The 21,695-nt window shown below is 43.2% G+C and overlaps 1 long non-coding RNA gene across 1 annotated transcript in view; it reads left to right on the forward strand.

The window, feature by feature from the left end:
- The first annotated feature begins 994 nt into the window (after positions 1-994).
- LOC135983550 (uncharacterized) overlaps positions 995-21,695 on the forward strand; it is a 118,149-nt gene continuing 97,448 nt past the window's right edge. Inside the window, exon 1 of the long non-coding RNA XR_010601229.1 lies at positions 995-1,070. This is a non-coding gene — a long non-coding RNA (uncharacterized LOC135983550). The remainder of the gene's footprint in view (positions 1,071-21,695) is intronic.

Raw genomic sequence — 21,695 nt, forward strand, 5'->3', positions numbered from 1 at the left:
GAAGTCTCCTCCATACACACTGGGCCCCTTCTTATTGTAGCTGTGACTTGTAGTGCTTGCTAATGGTGGCACAAGAATCTGCAAAGGGGGTGGGGATGGGCAAGATGAGGCAGAGCCCTGGTCTCTATGCAGAGCTGACCGAGTGCTGAGGAAAGCACATGTTGCAGAACTGCCACTGCAGTGTGCATATCCCAGGAGCCGCTGCAGAAGGATTCAACAGGAACTCCTCCTGGCAGCTTCTTTTCCACAGCAGTCCCTAAAACATGGGGTCTCAAGCTTCTTGCCTCTTCTTGTTTATCAACAGGAAGATACAAATGTTCACATCTGATGCCCACCTGAGGAGCTTCATCTTTTTAATAATCTCTCTCTCTCATTTTAGAAGTGCTAACTTCCTATCATGTCACCAGCTAGCAATAACAAAACAATTTTGTTTCTTTGCAATTTCCATATTTATTCCAGCCTGTGTTTTGTTTTCTTTCCTATTTGGAAGCATCCTTTACTTACTGTACATCTGTTCTGAAACAAAAAGATGAGAGTGGTTTATATATCAGTGTGATTTATAGAGAAAGATTTAAACTGTGAGCCAGTAAAGTAGACAGAACCCACAAAAACTGGCAGATGAAATGTATTAAATGAGAGATTGGCTATAAACCGATAAGATGACACATGTGCATACCAGCTCCTGTAATCAGAATGCATGCATTTCAGTCTGGGGGCTTCTGTAATAAGATGTATGCAAGATGATGACTTTGAGAAGGGATTTTTTTCAAGTTAGGAGACATTTGCTATGAAGTAAATTCTCTGTAACAAATCATAAGAATTTGTTTCTTTTCATGTCTGCGTGATGTAAGTAGAAACAAGACAAGGTAATCCTCCCCTTTCTTCATAACACATTTTCGGCTGGTGTTCAGTGTTATGGGTACAAGATTGAAGTTGTATGAGAGATTTTATTTGTTTATTCTCTGCTTCCACATTCACTTTTCTTTGACATTATAGAGCCACTGATGAAGGCAAACACCTCCGCCTCTGCACAGAGATGTGATGCCGTTTCTCATTAAGCAGTAAGGGAGGTTTGTATAGCTGGCTTCTTTTTTCACAGATATCTCTTTTGGTCCTCCACCTGCCATGTAGCCTCTGGAATTCAGGTGAGCAATGAATCTGAACTGAAAATAACTGACAGGGTTTGAAATGAGTGCAACAGAGACTTGCCTCAGTCTCTGTGAGGCAAATTAGGAACTCTGAAAAGCGGTGTGCATATTGCGTACCTTTTGGAAACTACAACATGGAGTATTACGCTGTATATCATTAGGTAGGTTGACTGCACTGATTCTGGCTCAGATGATAGTTTTCAGAAGACAGTTTTCAGAAGCTGCATAACCCATGGCTGATACAATAAGCCCCTGGTGTAAATAATAGTTGGCCTTCTTAGCACTTGTAGTGCTCATCATTAAAAACTCGGCACTTATCACACTGGGGCCTGAAATAGCACAGTTGTTTCCTACTGTCAGCGTTGGGAATTGCTGTGATATCTCAGATGGCCGCATTGTGGAAAGCGGTGACTGTTTCACATAGAGCTAGAGCTTTATAAATGTTAACTACTCACTCATCCTGTGGCACTTGTGAGAAATGGTTAATATCCCCACTTTCCAGATGAGGAAACTGAGGCAGAGCAGACACATGACTTGTCTAAGGGCACAGAGGAAGTCAATGTCAGGCTTAGCATTAAAACTCAGGAGTTTGATTCCTAATCTGCTGTGTTCAAACCACCAGAATACACATCTCTCTCTAGTAAGACCTATCCTATTACACATATATTAGTTACTTTAATCTCAAAGAGCCTTACAATTAATTATTTCATCTACCTTGTGGGAGGAGTTAAATATTATTATGTTATGCCTATTACAAGACGGTTACATTGAAGTACAGCTAGATTGTTATAAATGTGCAAGCTCATTGATCTGAAACATGCCATTTATGAAAAGTGCTGAATACAGGAAGCCCCGCGTATCAGCAAACATTAAGGACAAAGTTAGGAACAGGCTTCTGTTGTCTGACCAACCAGCAGGGAAGAGGTTTGTTCAAACAGGCACTTTTGAAACATGTTCTTATTCAATAGAAATTGCTGAGCTTCCCCTTCCATGAAAGCTATGCAGCAAGAAAATACCCTTTTCATTGGCCTGTATTTTGTTTGCAATACACCTCTTATTTATTTGTATTACGGTAACACCTAGAGACCCTACCTGAAATTAGGGCCATATTGCACTAGGCACTGTACAAACACAAATTAAGAGACCGTGACTGTCCCAAATTGCTCACCATCTAAATGTACAAGACAGACATGGTGGAAAAAGGAAAACAGAAAAGTGAAGTGACTTGCTCAAAAATGTTCTAGGATTTAATTCCTATCTGATTGTACTATTTTTCCCCCATTGGGGAAGATTAATAGAAATTGTGTGTTTGTGTATGGGGGGGGGGGGCAGAATTTGAAGTGAAATTTGCAAACATCAAAAACTGTATAGCCTGATAACTAAAACAAAAACAAGGAAAGAAGAAGTGTGACCACTAATCAGTGAGGATGGGATGGTAATTAAAGATAATCTAAGCATGGCTCAACACCTAAATGAATATTTTGCCTCAGTTTTTAATAAGGTTAATGAGGAGTTTAGGGATCGTGGCAGGGTGGATAATGGAAATGAGAATGTGGATGTAAGAAATTACCCACGTCAAAGGTGGAAGAGAAACTCAAAGCCAAACTTGACAAAGCCCTGGCTGGGATGATTTAGTTGGTATTGGTCCTGCTTTGAGCAGGGGGTTGGACTAGATGACCTCCTGAGGTCTCTTCCAACTCTAATCTTCTATGATTCAAACAGCATAGACCAAATGGGGGTCTGGGGTGGGCTGGATAATTTCCATCCAAGAATATTAGAGGAATTGGCATTTGAAATTGCAAGCCCCATAGCAAGCTTTTTTAATGAATCTGTAAACTTGGGGGTCAGACCCTATGACTGGAGAATTATTAATATAATACCTATTTTTAAGAAAGGAAAAAAAGTGATCCAGGAAACTATCTGCCCATTAATTTGACCCCAATTGTATCCAAGGTCTTGGAACAAATTTTGAAAGAGAAAGTAGTTAAAGATGTAGAAGTAAATGGTAATTGGGATAAAATACAATATTGTTTTACAAAAGTTAGATCATGCCAGACCAACTTCATCTTTTTCTTTAAGAAGATAACTTGAGTTTTTAGACAAAGGAAATGCAGTAGGTCTAATCTACCTGGATTTCAGTAAGGCATTTGATAAAGTTCCACATGGGAATTTTTTAGTTAAATTGGAGAAGATGGAGATTAATAGAAGAATTGAAAGGTGAATAAGGAACTGGTTAAAGGGAGACTACAGTGGGTCATACTGAAAGGTGAACTGTCAGGCTGGAGGGATGCTAGTGGAGTTCCTCAGGGATCAGTTTTGGGATCTATCTTATTTAACATTTTCATTAATGACCTTGGCACAAAAAATGAGTGTGTGCTAATAAAATTTGCAGATGACACAAAGTTGGGAGGTTTTGCCAATGTGGAGGAGGACCAGAAGACCAGAATATTACACAAGAAGATCTGGATGACCTTGAAAACTGGAGTAATAGAAATGGGCTGAAATTTAATAGTGCAAAATCCAAGGTTGTGCACTTAGGGACTAACAAGAAGAATTTTTGCTATTTGTTGGGAACTTATCAGATGAAAGTGACAAAGGAGGAGAAAGACCTAGGTGTATTGATTGATCACAGAATGACTGAGTTACCAATGTGATGCGGCCCTGAAAAAGGCTAATGCAGTCCTAGGATGCATCAGGCTAGAGGCGGTGGAACTTGGAGGGATGGGGGTGGGGAGACACATGGTCCCCCACTTTTTAACCTGAGTTTAGTAGCCTCAGCCAAGCATTGAGCGACATTGGCAGGGACTGTGCTTCATGGCAGGGGAGATGATAAGGTAGGTAGGTGTGCCCTGGGGGGGGGGGGAACACGGGCTGGGGACTGCTTTTGGGCACCCCACTCAGGGCATGTGGGGTCCAGGGCTCCCCACGGGGCACTGGGCTCCCTGGGCAGCTCTTACCATGTCCTAGTTCTGGCTTCTGGCCTGGCCAGGGCCCTGAGGGGGAGAGATGGAGCAGGGAGTGGGGCCACAGTTGTAGCACGGTGGCCTCCCCACTTCTACACAATTTCAGTGCTCCTGCATCAGGCAAGATGCTTCCAGAAGAGATAGGGAAGGCGCCTTATACAAGGCATTGGTTGAGACCTCATCTGGAATACTGTATGCAGTTCTGGTCTAGTCTCCTGTATTTAAGAAAGACGAATTCAAACTAGAACAGGTGCAGAGAAAGACTACTAGTATAATCAGAGGAATGGAAGACCTACCTTCCGAGAGGAGACTCAAGGAATTTTGTTTGTTTAGATTAACCAAAGGAAGGCTGAAGGGAGATATTTCTCTCTCTAAATTCATGAGAGGGATAAATACCAGGAAGGAAGAGAAGTTATTTAAGTTAAGGGCCAATGTTGGCACAAGAACAATTGGATGTAAATTGGCCATCAACAAGTTTAGGGCTTGAAATTCAACAAAGGTTTCTAACCATCAGAGGAGTAAAGTTCTGGAGCAGTGGGGGCAAAAGACCTAATTGGCTTAGCTTGATAAATTCATAGAGGGGATGTTATGATTGCCTACAAAGACATGCAGCCCATCGGCAACTGGTAGGCGCAAATACCCCAAAATGCTGGAGGGGGTACACTAGATGGGGAAGGCTCTGAGTTATTACAGTGAATTCTTTCCCAGGTGTCTGGTTGCTGAGTCTTGCTGACATGCTCAGAATCCAACTGATCAGTATATTTGGAATTTTCCCCCAGGTCAGATTGGCCGAGACCCTGGGGTATGTTTGCTGTTCTCTACAACATGAGGCATGGGTCACTTTCTGGTTTGAATTAGAGTAAATTGTGGATTCTCTGTAACTTGAAGTCTTTAAATCATGATTTGAGGACTTCAGTAACTCAGCCAGAAGTTATGGGTCTATTACACAAGTGGGTGGGTGAAGTTCTATGGCCTGTGATATGCATAAAGTCAAACTAGATTACCAAGATGGTCTCATGGTGAAACTGCAGGATAAGGGCCACAGTTTGTCTCCTCTTATCTTTGAAATAACCAAACAGTTGTTGGATATAGTAGTGAGCAGCTGCACTGAAGGGAATTTTTGCATCAGAGTTTGAATGGGAAAATATTTGAGGTGATTAGAACAATTGATTTTTTTAAAGAAAAAACGGAAATACAGTAAAAACAAAAAACAAAACAAAACAAAAAACACCTCCAACCCCTTAAGTATTCCACAGAGATAGACGAAGAAGAAATTGAACTTTACTTGCTGCATTCTATTATTTGGTAATTTTACTTTAATGACATTCCTTTGCCTTCACATTTCTCTGAGTTGCTACACACAAAAAAATCCTATTATTTTAAAATAGCTTTTTATTATCAGTTACTTAATAGAAACCATATTTAAAAGTGGTTAGAAAATACGACTGTGGAAGCTGTTCAGAAAAGAGACAGAAAAAACAAAAGCATCATCCAGCATTTGTAAGAAGATAACATACAGTTCTCCCCTTCCCCCCCATTTCTTTATTCTGTGGACAATGGTAATCATCCTAACCAAATGAATAATTTGACCAGTTTTTTCGTAGCTCCTTTTGCATAAGTTCTGTGGTTATTTATGAATGTTCCACAAAGACTGACAGATCCTGCTTCTCAAACCTGAATAATCAGGATTCTGTTGGCTCCTGGATTTGCTTTGAAAGTTCACTTAAAAACCCCAAACAAATCAAACCAGCAAACCCCAAACACTAAACCAAAAATGGAAGATTCACATAATCTACACAAATGTGTTTTTTTAATGACAAACTTTAACCAGCTAGCGCATTATCCCCCGCCCCCCCGCATATGTTTGACTACTTTTTATGGCCATCAGTTACTCAATACAGCTCAGAGGTAGAGCCCATTTTACTCTCTGTCCTACTAAGTTTACAGATCATAGCATGGGAGGCAGCATAGCTTTAGTGTCACAGGGTTAGGAATGTCAAGGCCTGAGTTCTATTCCTGTCACTGACCTACTGCGTGACCATGAGCTAGTGCCTTCATTTCTCTTTGTCACAGTTCCCCCCACAATAACTTACTTGTGTTTGTAAAGTGTGTTGAGAACTACTGATGAAAAGCCCTAGATAAGGCAAAGGGATTATTATTGTTTTGTCCACTGTTTGCAGCAGCACTGAGTAAACTGTGATTAATCAGGGAGCTATTAATGCTTCCTCCCCTAGGGAGGGAGCTGGGAGGAGGACAGGAAGGTGGGAAGAACAGCCTTTTCCTCTCCTGCTCTATTTGTGAAACAACAAAGTCAAAGGAATACTAATTGGTGCTGTGTGTTGCCTTTTATTGCCATGTCAGAGATATCATCCCCATTGCACTGTATGACATTTGCATATAATTGTTGTCTGTAATTAAAACCAGTCCATAATTAGCTCACTCTCTCATAGCAAAAAAGAAGACCTCACAATCAGCCCTTTCTGTATATGATGTTCATGCCAAACGTTAAAAGCGATACAGACACAATGGTGTACATCCAATGGCAACATCATCATCAGAGATCCTCTATGCATCTCCATGTGTCACTTGCTAAACGAGACTGGGGCATATCATTCACTGTCCCTCAAGGACAAATGTTAAAGGGGTGCCAGACAGCAATCTGCTACCAGCACATTGTGATCACCTTAGGTAGGCAGGGCCAGCAATGGAATTAAGGATGATTGCAAATAATTTGTTTACTCCCATTTCTTTGTGGGAAAAATTATCTAAAATTATTGACTATTTTATGCCAGTTTATTAAAAAAAAAGTAATATACAAAGTAGCTTTTTAAAATTGGTGCTGTGGAAAGATAGTGTTTTTTTAAATTCCCTCTGATAGTACTTATAAATTCTAATACTGCCTCTATTTCTCTAGCAATGTGGATTTGAACTAGTGTTGAATGAGTGATTAAAACTGGCATAATGTCTGTCTACATTTTATGCATTTGTATATGGATGTACATACATATGCACACACTGTATACACATTTAGTGGAATACTATGAAAGTATCATGATTAATAATTAAGGCTCCACCCTTATAAACAGTTATGCAACATACATAATTTCACACACACAAAGGTGTCATACTGAAGTCAGTGGGACCAGCGCCGGTGCAACCACTAGGCGAACTAGGCAGTGGCCTAGGGCGGCAAGTGGTTGGGGGTGCCTGGACCGTCCTCAGACATAGGCAGCTGGGGAGGGCATCTGAAAATTTGGGGCACCACTGGGTCCTAGTGTCCACCCTACTGGTGTTCCTACCCCTGTTCTGACCCTTCCTGCAGGCTCTGAGTCTTCCTGGGAAGGGGATCTAGTAGTTAAAAGAGAAACAGTCTCCAGCCTGCCAGGCCTATTAGCACAACACTGAAACTGTTAAAGAACCATTCAAGTGGTAATGAAGCCATTTATCAGGCATTTGCCAACCCCCAGGTATCTACTGTCAGTTTCTGAATGTACTGACAAAAACAGTTGTGCATGACTGTAATATTTACTCAGAACATGTCAGTCTACAGGACCTTAGTTTAAAATTTGCTTTAAAAATATTTCATTAGTGAGTTGGTGAAGATTATAAAATCACATCTCTAAAAAATCTTTGCATAGATTTTTAGATGCACAATCATCTTTAGCCTTAAATGCTTGGATCTTCAGACATATGGTTTTTTAAATAAATTCTTCAGAAGACCACCCTTCGCTAAAATACACATTTTAATTACTATAGTAAAAAAAAACTTACTTCCAAAGTCTTCCTGTCCTTTCTGTCCATCCATTTCTCCCTTCACCCCCTCTTCTCCGCCTCCCCCCCAATTGAAGGAAGCAACATCCCTTTGCTTCCAGATAGCTGGACAGAGTTTCCCAGTCTTTACTTCTGACTATCTGATGAACTAGTTTTAAGCAAAATCAGTATCTTAGTAAGATATAAAATCCTTTTGTTGAGTCTGAACTTTTGATGAGCTTAAACTTAACCCAGACTTGATATCTCTGTCTGAACTTTTAATCATAGCTCTGACCTGCGAACTACTCATGACACCCCTCTCCCCTTAAGTAGCCATCTCCCCTTTTCTCTTTTTGAATTTATATTTTAACCTGTTTTATCCTGTAGAATTTTGATTGATTATGCATGACCATTATGATCTGTTAATCACTTAGTTTACTTCTGTGTATAAATATTGATGCTCACCCCTAATAAACTTGCCACACTTACTCTGAAGCTTTTCAAGCTAAGGATAGTGTGAGCCCGTTGATCAACGAATTGGTGTCTGGTCTCTGACAGATTGTGAGCCCCATACCAACTCCGCACGAACTCGGGTGCTGGAGAGGTGAGTGAGGACTTGCTTTTTTGGGGGCTCGTCCGGGATTTCCTTCTGGTGCGGTGCCTCTGTCCAGTGGTCAGACCACTCATATACGAATTGGCAGGCGCCACGGGAGATGTCTCCCAGCCAATTCAATATTGAGGGGTCGTGTACTAGACAGCAGGGTAAACGCCAGTTGGAGGGCTCCTGTCAGACACCATGGGTCAAGGGACTAGCGTTCCTCTTGAGAGTCCATTGGGGATTGTAAATAAGTTATGGAACGAAGGGAAACTCCCAGTACAGACAGGAATGTCTAGGAGGAAGTTGTACACACTGTGTGTAAGGAATTGGACTGGGTATACCGCGGTATTGGCCGACCCGGAGATGAGGTGGCCTTCGTATGGCTCTTTCGAACAGGCTGCCTTAAGAGGAGTAAGGAGCCAGATTGAAAAAGACCATCCGGGACAGTTATGTTACTGGTTTTGTTGGGACACAGCAGCAGAGCTGTGGAAATCTTTAAAAATTATGGCAGTCAGGTATTCTCCCGAGAGTGAACCCCCTCCATGTTATTTCGATGAAGGGTGTAAACCACGGCGTGTTTTGACTCGTCAGTTGGTCCCCACTGCACCTGCCCCTATTCCTCCGCAGGGGGACTCTCTCCAGGGCGCAGAGGGGAATCTGCAGGACTCCAGATCGGAATCTCTGCAGAGGGATAAGGGGGAAATGGAAGGGCACACCTCGGGAGGAGTAATTATTAGGCAAAAGATCAAGCAGATGCAGCAGGTTGCATACCCCTCCCCTGGGGACGCCCAGAGGGTCCGGTCGCATCCGCAGATACTTACACCAGGGACGAATACACCCCTGCACCACCAGCTTAGTTTGTCTGACAAACTTCAGGGCATATCAAAAAACCTGTGACTGACATTTTCTATTCCCAAGTTTAGTGTTTTAATTAGGTACCTTCTGCATGTCCATTCTGCATAAGGGAGAGGGTACAGGGTTCTCTGTGGGGAACTGTGACTCTCCGCTACCGTGAGGCAGGCCGGGAGTCTTGTTGTTCTTTCTGCCTTGACCCCCGCCCCCGCTGGGCTGCAAGCTCAGGCTGCCATAGGGCATAGGGGCACCAGTTTAATAATACTGCATAGAGTTTGTGGGGGCAGTGAGCCCCAGCCATGGAGGAGCCGGCACGGCGCAGGGGGGCAGGAGCCCTGCAAAGGCGGTGGCACCACTAGCGGGGACCAGCAGTGCCTCCTGCCCAGGCTGTGGCCTGGCGCCCCCCTGGGGGGCCCCTTCAGACTGAAGAAGATGCATGCGGACAGAGGCCCCCGTGCACCCCCCAGTTCCCCCCTCGCCTCGCTCGGGCTCTGCGGCTCCCAGGCATGTGAGCCAATGCCGGGGCGCGAGGCCCTGAGACTGTTCCGGGAGGGGGAGGGGCAGCAGCAGCTCACATTCCACTCCCGGGAGCCACAGAGTCCGAGCACGGCAAGGGGGGAGCCAGGGGGGTGCACGGGGGCCTCTGCCCACATGCATCTGCTGCAGGAGCCCCCAGAAGACAGCTCCTCCTTGCCGAGCTGCTGCAGCGGCCCAAGCCCGGCAAAGCCAGTGAGTGGACTCGGGGCAGGTGGGGAGGGCTCACGGGGGGGAGGGGGGAGGCTGTGCACCCTCCAGGGGAGTTCAGGGGGCAGGGAGAAGGGAACCTGGTCTGGGGAGCAGCCCCTGGGCATGGCTGGCCCCTGGGGTCTATAAAGACTCGTTGGGATTTGCCCCTCAATGAACCAATGTTACCGGGGGGTGGGGGAGCTCAGGGTGGAAGTTTCGCCTAGGGCGCAAAATATCCTTGAACCAGCCCTGAGTGGGACTACTCAGAGTGAGTGAAGTTAAGCACATGCATAAGTCTTTGCAGGATCAGTGCCTACAAGTGGAAAGGTGTGAAGTGACTGATTCACTTGATTTTAAAACAACAATGATGTATTTTTAGAAATTTATGTGGACAGTATCTGCCTCAAGGAAGAAGAACTCTCCACCAACTGCCTTCATTTTAATCAGTGGCTCCAAGGAAGCTTATTTGAAACTTGCCCTGGAAAAGCTCCATTGCTACTTTGGGTACCTTTTTTCTCAGTTCGTTTCTTTCTCTGCAGAAAATGTTTTTGCCAAACATTTCACCATGTCATTCTTTCTCTAATCACAGAGTATCTCCTCCTCTTTCCAGGGCTCTGTGGGAAGCAGTTGGCCTAGGATAGAGGGAGGGATACATGCTCAGTCCTCTCCCAAGCTACAAAGGACAGATGAGACTAATTTAATTATTCTGTATGATATAACTTTAGCTTTTCAAAGAATTTTGCAAACATCCCTAATGTTACCCCTAGTGAAGTAGATAAATAAGGCTTGGTCTATACTACCCCCCTAATTCGAACTAAGGTACGCAACTTCAGCTACGTGAATAACGTAGCTGAAGTCGAAGTACCTTAGTTCGAACTTACCTTGGTCCACACTCGGCAGGCAGGCTCCCCCGTCGACTCCGCGGTACTCCTCTCGCCGAGCTGGAGTACCGCAGTCGACGGCAAGCACTTCCGGGTTCGACTTATCGCATCCAGACTAGACGCGATAAGTCGAACCCAGAACTTCGATTTCCAGCCGTCGAACTAGCTGGTAAGTGTAGCCAAGGCCTAAGTATTATTCCTGTTTTACAGATAAGGAGAAAGGGAGTTTACCTGATTTTTGCCCAAGGTCAAAGAGTAAATAATTGCCTAGTACTCTTGCCTCTCAATCAATGCCTAACCAGCAACCCACAGTGCCTCACTTACGCACACAATTATTTCACCATAGCCCTTCATAAAGGTGGGGGATATGTGAATAGCCCCTTTTTGCACATGAATTAACAGAGGCAAAGTGACTTACTCAGTGTCATATATCAAGAAAATGATAGGCCCAGAATTAGAACTTTGTTTTAAAGCCAACTCGGAACAGAGAGTAGGATTTTCAAGAGGTCAGTGGTGAGTGCCTTTGAAAATGCCACTCAGGATCTCACAGCCAAGTCACTGAACTTTTGGGTGTGTTAATTAGCTGGTTGAAACTTTTCCATTGGAAAATGCCGATTCAGTTTAATTGAAACATTGCATAGGAATGTGTTGATTCTGACAAAATTTGTGACAGAACCAAGGCAGGCAGGCAGACTGGCCAGCCCAGGTTCTGGGCTGCCCAACTTCCCACACAGCTACCTTCCTGGGATTCAGAGTAGCAGCCGTGTTAGTCTGTATCCGCAAAAAGAAGAACAGGAGGACTTGTGGCACCTTAAATTTGTTAGTCTCTAAGGTGCCACAAGTCCTCCTGTTCTTCTTCCTGGGATGTTGGGCAGTAGGAGGCAGCGGCTTGTGGAGCTGGTTCCCCAAATCCCTGAACAGTTGCTTCCTGGGGTTTCCTGATGCCCCTGGCAAAAGGCTCTTTGGAGGCAGCTGCCCAGGAAGCAGGATCCCTGATTTCCTGGAGCAGCTGCCCTTCCTGTCCTCCACAGCTCTCCAGGGGGTAGCTGCCTGGGGTGATGGGCAATCAGGACCAATGTGAAAAAATCTGTTTGTTCTCTCAAAATGGAATGTTTCAGAATTTTTGCATGAGGGAAATTCCCTTTTCCAGTCAGCTGTAGTGTTAAATACCCCAACTGAAAAATATGTCTGATAAGAATAATACTTTGCGTTTACATTCTGCTTTATCTTCTGTAGATTTCCGAGTCCTTTAAAAATGTGGGTAGGCACTGTGAACCCTGATGTACAGATGACACAGCTGCAGTATGTAGAGAGATTTTAAGCAATTATTTTGAGAGACAATATAGTCGCCATATTTTGGGTCCAAGAGGAATTTTCCCCCAAGTCAGATTTGGAAAAACCCTGGGGGTTTTTTTGGTCTTTTTCTACAGTGTGGGGCACGAGTCACTTGCTGGTTTGAATTAGAATAAATGGTGGATTCTCTGTAACTTGAAGTCTTTAAATCATGATTTGAGGGCTTCAGTAACTTAGCCAGAGGTTATGGGCCTATTGCAGGAGTGGATGAGTGAGGTTGTGTGGCCTGTGGTGTGCTGGAGGTCAGAGTAGATGATCATGATGGTCCCTTCTAGCCTTAAAGGCTGAGTCTGTGGCTAGAACATATGTCTACCACAACAATGATTTGTGTCTTGTTCTCAAGTTGACCACAAACTTCCTGTCTGACAAGTTACTCAAGCTTTCTATGGCTCACCCATCTATAAAGCCCATCTATAAAAGTGCACTCAATTATTAGGACCGTCAGTGGAAGAAGAGTGAGACAGGAACTTAGGATGTCCTGGTTCCAAATCCTGCCATGCATTCCACTTCACCAGGAAGCATTTTGGTGGAAAATAAAACAGGCACAGAAGGATTCCCAGACCCCGGGTTTCCCAAAATATTATGAAAGATGTCTGAGCAAGAGAGCAACTGAAAGGACTGTAAAGCAGAATTAGTTTTGTGCACATGAGTAGTGCATTTCCTTAGGTGTACACTTAATGTGTGTACATTGAGGGGCAAAGATGAATTTTAGCTATCTTATGGCTCCCCAATCCGGGGTTGAAAATAGGGGAGTGGGGAGGCACTAACTTCTTAGCATAAGCAATTTTTTTTTTTAAAGAACAAAGCTGAACTCTTTGGCTCATGCGCGGGAAGTGGTGCGGGTGAGAGATGTGCTGGCTGTGGCTTCCCGCCACCCCCATTGGCCTGGGACGGCGAACCGCAGCCAGTGGGGGCCGCGATCGGCCGAACCTGCCACGTCAGCAGGTAAATAAACTGGCCCGGCCCGCCAGGGTGCTTACCCTGGCGAGCCGCGTGCCGAACGATGCCGACCCCTGGTCTAAAGTATCCATTGTAAGTGGGAACATGGCTTTTGTGCACAACAATTTACAATACTTTATGATCTATTTCATTGCATCATAAATGTACTAATGACCAAATGTGCCATGAAACATCATAAAATGACATGAATTACAACTGCAGTCTATCTGTTTGTGAGTGACAAACAGGGGAAGCTGGCTTCAGCTCAGGTAATGTTGGCTTTTTGTATGGCAGGTCTTCAGTGTTTCAACAGCTCTGGGCCATCACATTCCACTCTCCCCATGGGCCAAATGAACCGTCATTACAGTAAGATTAGTAAATGAGGGTTTTTTTCATGTACACTCTGCTAATATTTCCAGCTTTTTAAACATTTCAGAATATATTTTAACTAAGGACTAAAGTGCTTCTGTGACACAACAATGCTTTACAGCTAATGTCTGTTCACTTCTAAATTATTCTAATGTATATTACTTTAGGCGCCATTAAACCGCATGCAGTTTCATCAGAAAATGTTCAAATCCCATAATGGGTGTAATGTCCTGTAGCCACCTCATCCACTCCATCTCACTCTGGAAGTCAGAAAGCAATTTCCTATTTTCCTATGCAGGAAGTGGAAGTGGAAGAAGAAGAAGGAGGGAATAGTCCAACAATGCCATAAGGGCCATTGTAGGGCTGACATTTCCAGTATTACCCTTATTCTCAGGAGTTTATTTTGCTATTGGCAGTAGTTTTGATCTCTAAGGAAGACAAAGACAAACAATGAAATGGGGGCATGCAACAACTCTATGGACAGACATTGTTATAAAACTGATACAGAGACAGACATCCCTATAATGTTTCAAAAGCATAGCACACGGCACAGCAAGAATCACAGATGCCACCTGCAAAAGACAGTTCATACAGCAGGTGGGAGATCACTACAAATATGTGGCCTGGGGGACAGAATACAGGAGTGTGTTGGGAGATTTGGGATGTATTCCCTGGTTTCTCACTGACTGCCTATGTCACCTTCAAGTCACTTCATCTCTTCTGCCTCAGTTTCTCTATCTGTGAAATTGGTCTCATGTTCAGAAAGAGTTTTGAGCTCTCTCTGTGAGAAGTGCTATATAAGTACAAAGTATTATTGTTTTATCATGGGCAAAATACAACAAGAACTAATTTATATCATTTCCTAGCCCTAGCTCTGCCTTTTCCGTATCAGTTTTAGTTTAGGTAATGTTGACATCCCAGAGACAGCAATCTGTAATTGTACTAGATCTTCTAGCTTTTTAAAAATGAAGTCCACTTCGTGTTCTGCTGGCTTTACATATGCGTCACAAAATCATCCAAGAGTGTGCCTTGCCTCTGATGCCGGACTCCTACCGGCTTCTTTTAGGATCCAGTTCAGAAGTGTGAGGCGCGAGAACTCAGTTCAGTTCATCTCTCTCTCTGCTAATCTCTGCTTGTACGACCTTGGACAAAATCACTTCAAGGGGTAATGTCATTTCAGATGTCACATTCCCACTGGAAGGGGAGGGGGGGGAATAAAGGAAGAGGAAGGGTGGGTCTTGATTTACCCTGTTGTCAAACTCCTACCAAGGAGACTAGAAGGGACAATGATGGGGAGAGAAGGATGAGAAGAGGGAAAAGGGGGAGGATTGATTGATTTACCACTCATCTCTCAGGCCAAATAGAGAACATGTTAGAAAAATGCAACCACGCAACCACCAGCTGTTGTTAGGGCGGCAGCAAATTGAATAGAAGATAGAGGGAGGAGGAGGCAGAAGTTGTATCACCTCTGATATTACAATCATACCACATTCAACCCTGACTTGTGCTTTAAATAGGGCAGCATTAACAGGTGTGTGAGGAGGATGGGGGGGCAGAGATGGAGAGGAAAAGCAAGGAATGGCAGCTTGTTTAATGTTACTGTTCCTCTCCATAATGAATGGATTGATGTAATTCATACACTAGTCCCAGGATGGAATTTTACAGTCCCCAAAAACCTACCCATTCCCAGGTCAGGTATGTGGAAGTTTATGAGTCAGCAGTCAAGGAACTGGATAAGATGATGACCAGATCAGCTATAAGGAGGTGTTTGGTAGAAGGAACGAATTGGAACTAGATTGGAAAGGTCTGTGTATAGGGGGCTAGAAATTAAATTAGATTTGAGGTCAAGTGAGGAGGGAAAGGGATGACATTTGGTTTTGGGGAGGGGAATGAAAGATTGAATATTTCTTGAGTGGGGGCTGAAAGCGATCAAAGCTTTCTGGTCTAAGAAATGACATGGAATTTGTGGAGAATGGAGGTGGGGTGGGGGAAAAGAACCTGATTGATAAATATACTTCTAGCAAAGTTTTGATTTGGTATTTTTCCTATGGAACACACCAAAGTAGAGTAGAACATCAGAGTTACGAACACCTTGGGAATGGAGGTTGTTTGTAACTCTGAACAAAATGTTCTGATTGTTCTTTCAAAAGTTTACAACTGAACACTGACATAATACAGCTTTAAACTTTGTTAGGCCAGGCAGAAGAAGAATGCTGCTTTTAACCATCTTAATTTAAATGAAACAAGCACAGAAACAGTTTCCTTACCTTGTCAAGTCTTTTTTTTAAACTTTACCTTTATTTTGTAGTAGTTTACGTTTAACACAGTACTGTACTGTATTTGCTTTTTTTGGTCTCTGCTGCCTGATTGCATACTTCCAGTTCCAAATGAGGTGTGTGATTGACTCTGGGAATCTACTATATACCCAAAAGCAGATGTTTCAAATAAAGCTGAGGGGGTAGGGGAGGAGATGCTCCAGATCCTGTCACCCCCATTTTCAAGATCTTTATCCATTTCCCCTGCAACTTGGTTTATAACTCCTGACCTTCCAACGCTAGCTTTACTTCCCTACCCAAATGGTGTAGATTATTCAAGGGCCAATCCTCTGTAATTTAGGCCACTTCCAGCCAAAACTGCTCAACAGGTTTAAATCCAATTGATGTCAACAGCATTCCTCAGAATCAGGGCTGGTCAAAATTATATTGCCAAGGCTATTTTTCACCTTCCAGTGGGGCCCAGGGTATCAGTTTTTGTAAGAGTAGATCCATAATAGGACTTGGGATGAGATGCTGAGTGCTCTCAATTGGTCTGGCAGTCATTTAGAGATCAACTCAGCAGAGTCATATCACAAGCCTCACTAGTGTGTATTACATGAAAAGTAAATCTGAGACTCGTTCAGGAGACTGCAAAATATGAACCTAAAACTGGAACATTGCTAGTAGTGGCGTACATTATGCTGTATTTGCTGTTAAATCTGGGGCATTAAATAGCTGTTATGTTCTCTCATTCTTTACCATCCAGCAGGCTGGTGATTCAAACTATTATGCAGTGTTTAAGAATGGTGATTAAGAAAGGCCTGACATGGCCTCTACAGTGTGTTTGTTCTTTGGGCTGTGACAAACATGGATGTTCGCTGTTTCTGTTATTAAATTACAAAATATGTGAGGGGATTATTGCTGTAGCAGTGGAAAATATGATCCCTCATTTAAGATAAAAGCTTCAGTGGGAGAAATAACATCAAACTGAAGATAGCGTGAAAATAAATACAGTGCATTGGGTCTACTTTAACTGGAAAGTCCACTGATCATAGATCTATTGGAAATATTTGAGCTGATGGAACAACCCCAATAGTTCTTTCCAAGAGATTCTGAATAAGAGTTTTGGATCAGCCCAACTTGTACTAGAACAACAATGGCTAGGTACTAGAGTTGGTTGGAAATTTGTGGGATTTTCCCATGGAAAATTGTGACAGAAAAATCATTTTTGTTTAAATTTCCAGTTGAAAATTTCAATTTTTCATCAAAAATCTGAAAAATCACTTTTCTCCACTCAATTTTTGGCAACTAAAAACTGAAAACTTTTACTGAAAAACCTAAAACATTTTTGTCTGAAACCTACTGGCTATTTTTTGGTTTTCAGACACAAAATATCAGGTGTTTTTTTTGGTGTTTTTTTTAGGAAAGCAGACATCATGCCAATTTGTTTATGCAAAACCCCAGTTTTCCTTGGCAAAAAATTTTGGTAGAAATTATTTATAGAAAATTCTTAACAGGTACTTAGTAGGGATCAGTGAATCATTTCAAATAACATCTCTCACAAGGACAATTCCCCCCAAATCTTCACTCAGAACTTAACTCAGAACCTTTTTCATGCTTAATGTTTTATTTTCATGACTCTTGGTTCTACAGAGATCAGATTAAGCAGTGCTAAAATATGACTAATGCTGTTCTTGTTAGATTCCCAGCCCAGATGGGGAGACCCAAGAGGTTTTCCTAGTTTGTTTAGGTTTGGAATCTTATCTAATCTCTCTGCCTTTGGTTTGCACTCCCTGATGGCAGAGTGGGTATTTTGGGGTTATCACTGGGCAGGGTATTTTTTGATGGGGGGGGTGGAGCTGAGCATTTTGGTACGTAGTCTAGGATTAGCTAACAATTTGAGGTAGGTACAAGGGACCAAATTCAGAATTTCATGGAATTGAACCAATTTACTACCGTGCTTTATTTGCCTCTAAGGGTATAACTACACTGCAATAAAAAACCCAGTCTCGGAGCCTGTGACATCTATACTGCTAAGAATTGCAGTATAGATGTTCCGGCTCAGGCTGGAGCCCAGGATCTAAGACCCACCCCCTTTGTGGGGTCTCAGAGCCCGGGCCCAGCCCGAACCCTAACCTCTACATTGCACATTTTAGCCCCACAGCCTGAGAACTGAGTCAGCTGACCCTGGCCAGGTGCAGCTGTGCCATGGGTCTTTCATTGCAGTATTAGATGTACCCTACGTTTACAGCTAAACTGTAACAAAGGTGTGGCACACAGGTGTGCTGGAAAGAGACTGGTGTGTATTTTGTAACCCCAGTCGTCTGGTGTGGATCAGGGTTACAAAAAGGTTATACTCCTGTCGCATGGCAGGGCTCAGTAGTCATTGACTCCAGTGGCTACTGTTACAAGATCTTCTATAAGGTTATGATGTTAATTACAGACGAGCAGTTGTGTCTACATTGGCAGCTTTAAAGGTAGCAAAATTTAAAATAACACTACATAATGTAAGTGATGCTCACTGAAGGGAAGTTTTCCCTTTGTTGTCTTCTCCCCCCGACACCTATACTCATATCCAAATGTGTCTGACTTATTTATGATTATCTGCTATAGGATCCATTCCTGATCCTACTCCCATTGACTTTGATTCCAAAAATATAAGCAATTCAGGGCAGGCACTAGAACCAAATTCTGATTGTGAGGGCCAAAGAGATTCTACATATTTTAATAAGATTTAAAGTCACCTGTATTGATTTATATTTTAAGTTCATCTTGTTTCACATGTATTTAGAAAGGTTGTTTCTATGTACAGTATTGTCTATTCACACACTTGTGTAAACTAAAATTATGTAAATGTGACAACAAAATGCTAATGAATTGACTTTTAGTGTATTGTGTTGAAGCAGGCCATAGGCCTTATGAAATGGTCTGGTGGGCCATAGGTTGGACACTTCTGCACCAGTGTAACAGAAAATTTGCCCCAGAACCACTTGCTTTGCTTGTAAAGCACCATGCAAAGTGATGGCATTGTGACGAGTTTGATCACAGAAACCCCCTTGGGGCTGCCAACTGATGTGCCAAGACTATTTCTGCCCTTGCTTTCCCTGCCAGCTTGGGACTCCAGAGCCCTGCCTGGTTGTGCCAGACACACTTGCTGGCCACAAACACAGACCCAGGTCTGAACCACGTCCCACAAACTGCGGCCTTAACTGAAAGCAGCTTAAGAAGTGTTCCTGTCTTTAACACTCAGATGCCCAACTCCCAATGGTGTCCAAAGCCCAAATAAACCCGTTTTACCCTGTATAAAGTTTATACATTGTTCGCCCTCTCTAACACTGATAGAGAGATATGCACAGCTGTTTTTCCCCCTCCCCCAGGTATTAATACATATTCTGGGTTAAATAATAAGTAAAAATTTATTAAATACAGAAAGTAGGATTTAAGTGGTTCCAAGTAGTAGCAGACAGGACAAAGTGAATTACCAAGCAAAATAAAATAGAACACGCAAGTCTATGCCTAATACAATAAGAAAACTGAATACAGATAAAACCTCACCCTCAGAGGTGTTCCAGTAAGCTTCCTTTTACAGACTAGTCTCCTTCTAGTCTGGGTCCAGCAATCACTCACACCCCCATGATTACTGTCCTTTGTTCCAGTTTCTTTCAGGTATCCTTTGGGGGTGGAGAGGTCATCTCTTGAGCCAGCTGAAGCCCAAAATAGAGGGGTCTTCCAGGGGCTTAAATAGACTTTCCCTTGTGGGTGGAGACACCCCCTTCCTCTCTCCTATGCAAAGTCCAGATCCAAGATGGAGTTTTGGAGTCACATGGGCAAATCACATGTCCATGCATGACTCAGTTTTTACAGGCAGCAGCCATGGTTCATATGCTATCTTGAATGTCTCCAGAAAGACTTCTTATGTGGATTGGAGTCTTCCAAGATCCATTGTTCATTAAGTGTTTCTTGATTTGGCACTTAATTTGCACATCCCTTTCTCAAGAAGCTGACCAAATGCTTTACTAAGGCTATTTAGAAATCAAGCAAGTACACAGAAAATATTCATAACTTTGAACACAAAAATGATATATGCATACAAATAGGAGGACTAGATTCAGTAGATCATAACCTTTACAGAGACATGTTACATGGCATATGTAGCGTAAAACATATTCCAGTTATGCCATATATACATTCATAAGCATATTCCCACAAAGCATTATGGGGTGCAACATCACAGGCATTACATACCTAAAAACACTTTACCTTTGAAGATAATGAAAACAATGGGTGGGACCTCTAAGTCTCTGGTCCTTGTTTTATTTTTAACAGGTGTGTTTGAATGAAAATCACTTTAAATGCAAATGCATGTCTTCCAAACGCATAGTGTCTCACACTTGACTTCCAGTCATTTGCTCTTTCCAGTACAGTTCCTCTTGATTAATGTGGCTTCTCTGAGGAAGAATGTGTGTTTGTTTATTATTTTAGTGTTTGGCAAGAAAAGTTTATACTGGATTGAAATGAAAAGAAAATCAAATTACAGCTGCTCCTGCTTCTCAGATATTTTCACTTTCTTAAAAAAATAAAAAATAAAATTGCAGCACAGCAGAACCTAGCAGGGGCAGGTGCAAGGCAGATTAGTGAGGTTTGCATATTATCATGTGTGGGTAATGCAGTGACCTCACACTTCCCATCCAGTCAATGGGGGGGGGGGGGGGGGGGGAGTGTCACAATAACTCCTTCCATTAGCATGGCTAAGGCCCTGGAAGACTGTGCCTGAGATGGCTTTGCTATAGTCGCTGGAATGAGGAAAGACTGGCAGATTCAGAGCAGGGGGAGAATCTCTAGGAAAACTACCTTTGCCAGCTCCTGCTTGTGTGTTCCTGGCGGCACGGAGCACACATTGCTTGGAGCTAATAAAGATAGCTGCCAATGCCTTCTCACTGAGAGGAATAGGGCTGTTCCCAGGTCTTATTTATGGGGATTGAGCTATGAGCTGGCCAACACCCTTCATAAGGAGTGGCGGCCTCTTTTATAGCTCCTTGCAACTGGTATCAATATCAGCAGCACAGCATGGCAGTGAGAGGAAGGATTGAGAGGGTAGTAGCAGCCTTATTCATAGCCTTCACCAGTTCCTCCTCACAGCTGTGTCACTGGCAGCAGTAAAACTGCCATGGCAGCAGGGAGTCTGGTCCTGCTACTCTAGTACTGACATCAGCGTTGACTGGAGGAAGACTGACCACAGTCGGAACCGAGCCTGCCTTGTATCATGAGCAGCGGAACTGGAGTTAGAGGGCCCATGTTATCAGGAGGGACTGTTATTGAGAGATCACCAGGAAAATAGGGGATGCTGAGTTAAGCTGGAAGCAATTCAGCCCCATGGACAAAGCAGTCCACAGGATTTAATAAAGTTTCATTTGTTCAACTTAACCTTCACCCAGCTTCACTTGTTGCTAATGAAACTTGGTGGCATGTAGCTGATCTGTGACTGCTAGCAGCAAATATCTTCAGTGGCCAGTGATGGGACACTAGATGGGGAGAGCTCTGAGTTACTATAGAGAATTCTTTCCCAGCTGTCTAGCTGGTGGGTCTTGCTTATTTGCCCAGGGTCTAACTGATTGCCATATTTGGGATCGGGAAGGAATTTTCCTCCGGGTCAGATTGGCAGAGTCTCTGGGTTTGTTTTTTTTTCACCTTCCTCTACAGCATGGGGCACGGGTCACTTGCAGATTTAAAAGTAGATTCTCTGTAACTTGAAGTCTTTAAATCATGATTTGAGGACTTCAATAACTCAGCCAGAGGTTATGACTGTCTTACAGAAGTGGGTGGGTGAGGTTCTGTTGCCTGCAATGTGCAGGAGGTCAGAC

This window comes from Chrysemys picta, chromosome 5 (genome assembly GCF_011386835.1).
Source record: "Chrysemys picta bellii isolate R12L10 chromosome 5, ASM1138683v2, whole genome shotgun sequence".
NCBI lineage: Eukaryota > Metazoa > Chordata > Testudines > Emydidae > Chrysemys > Chrysemys picta.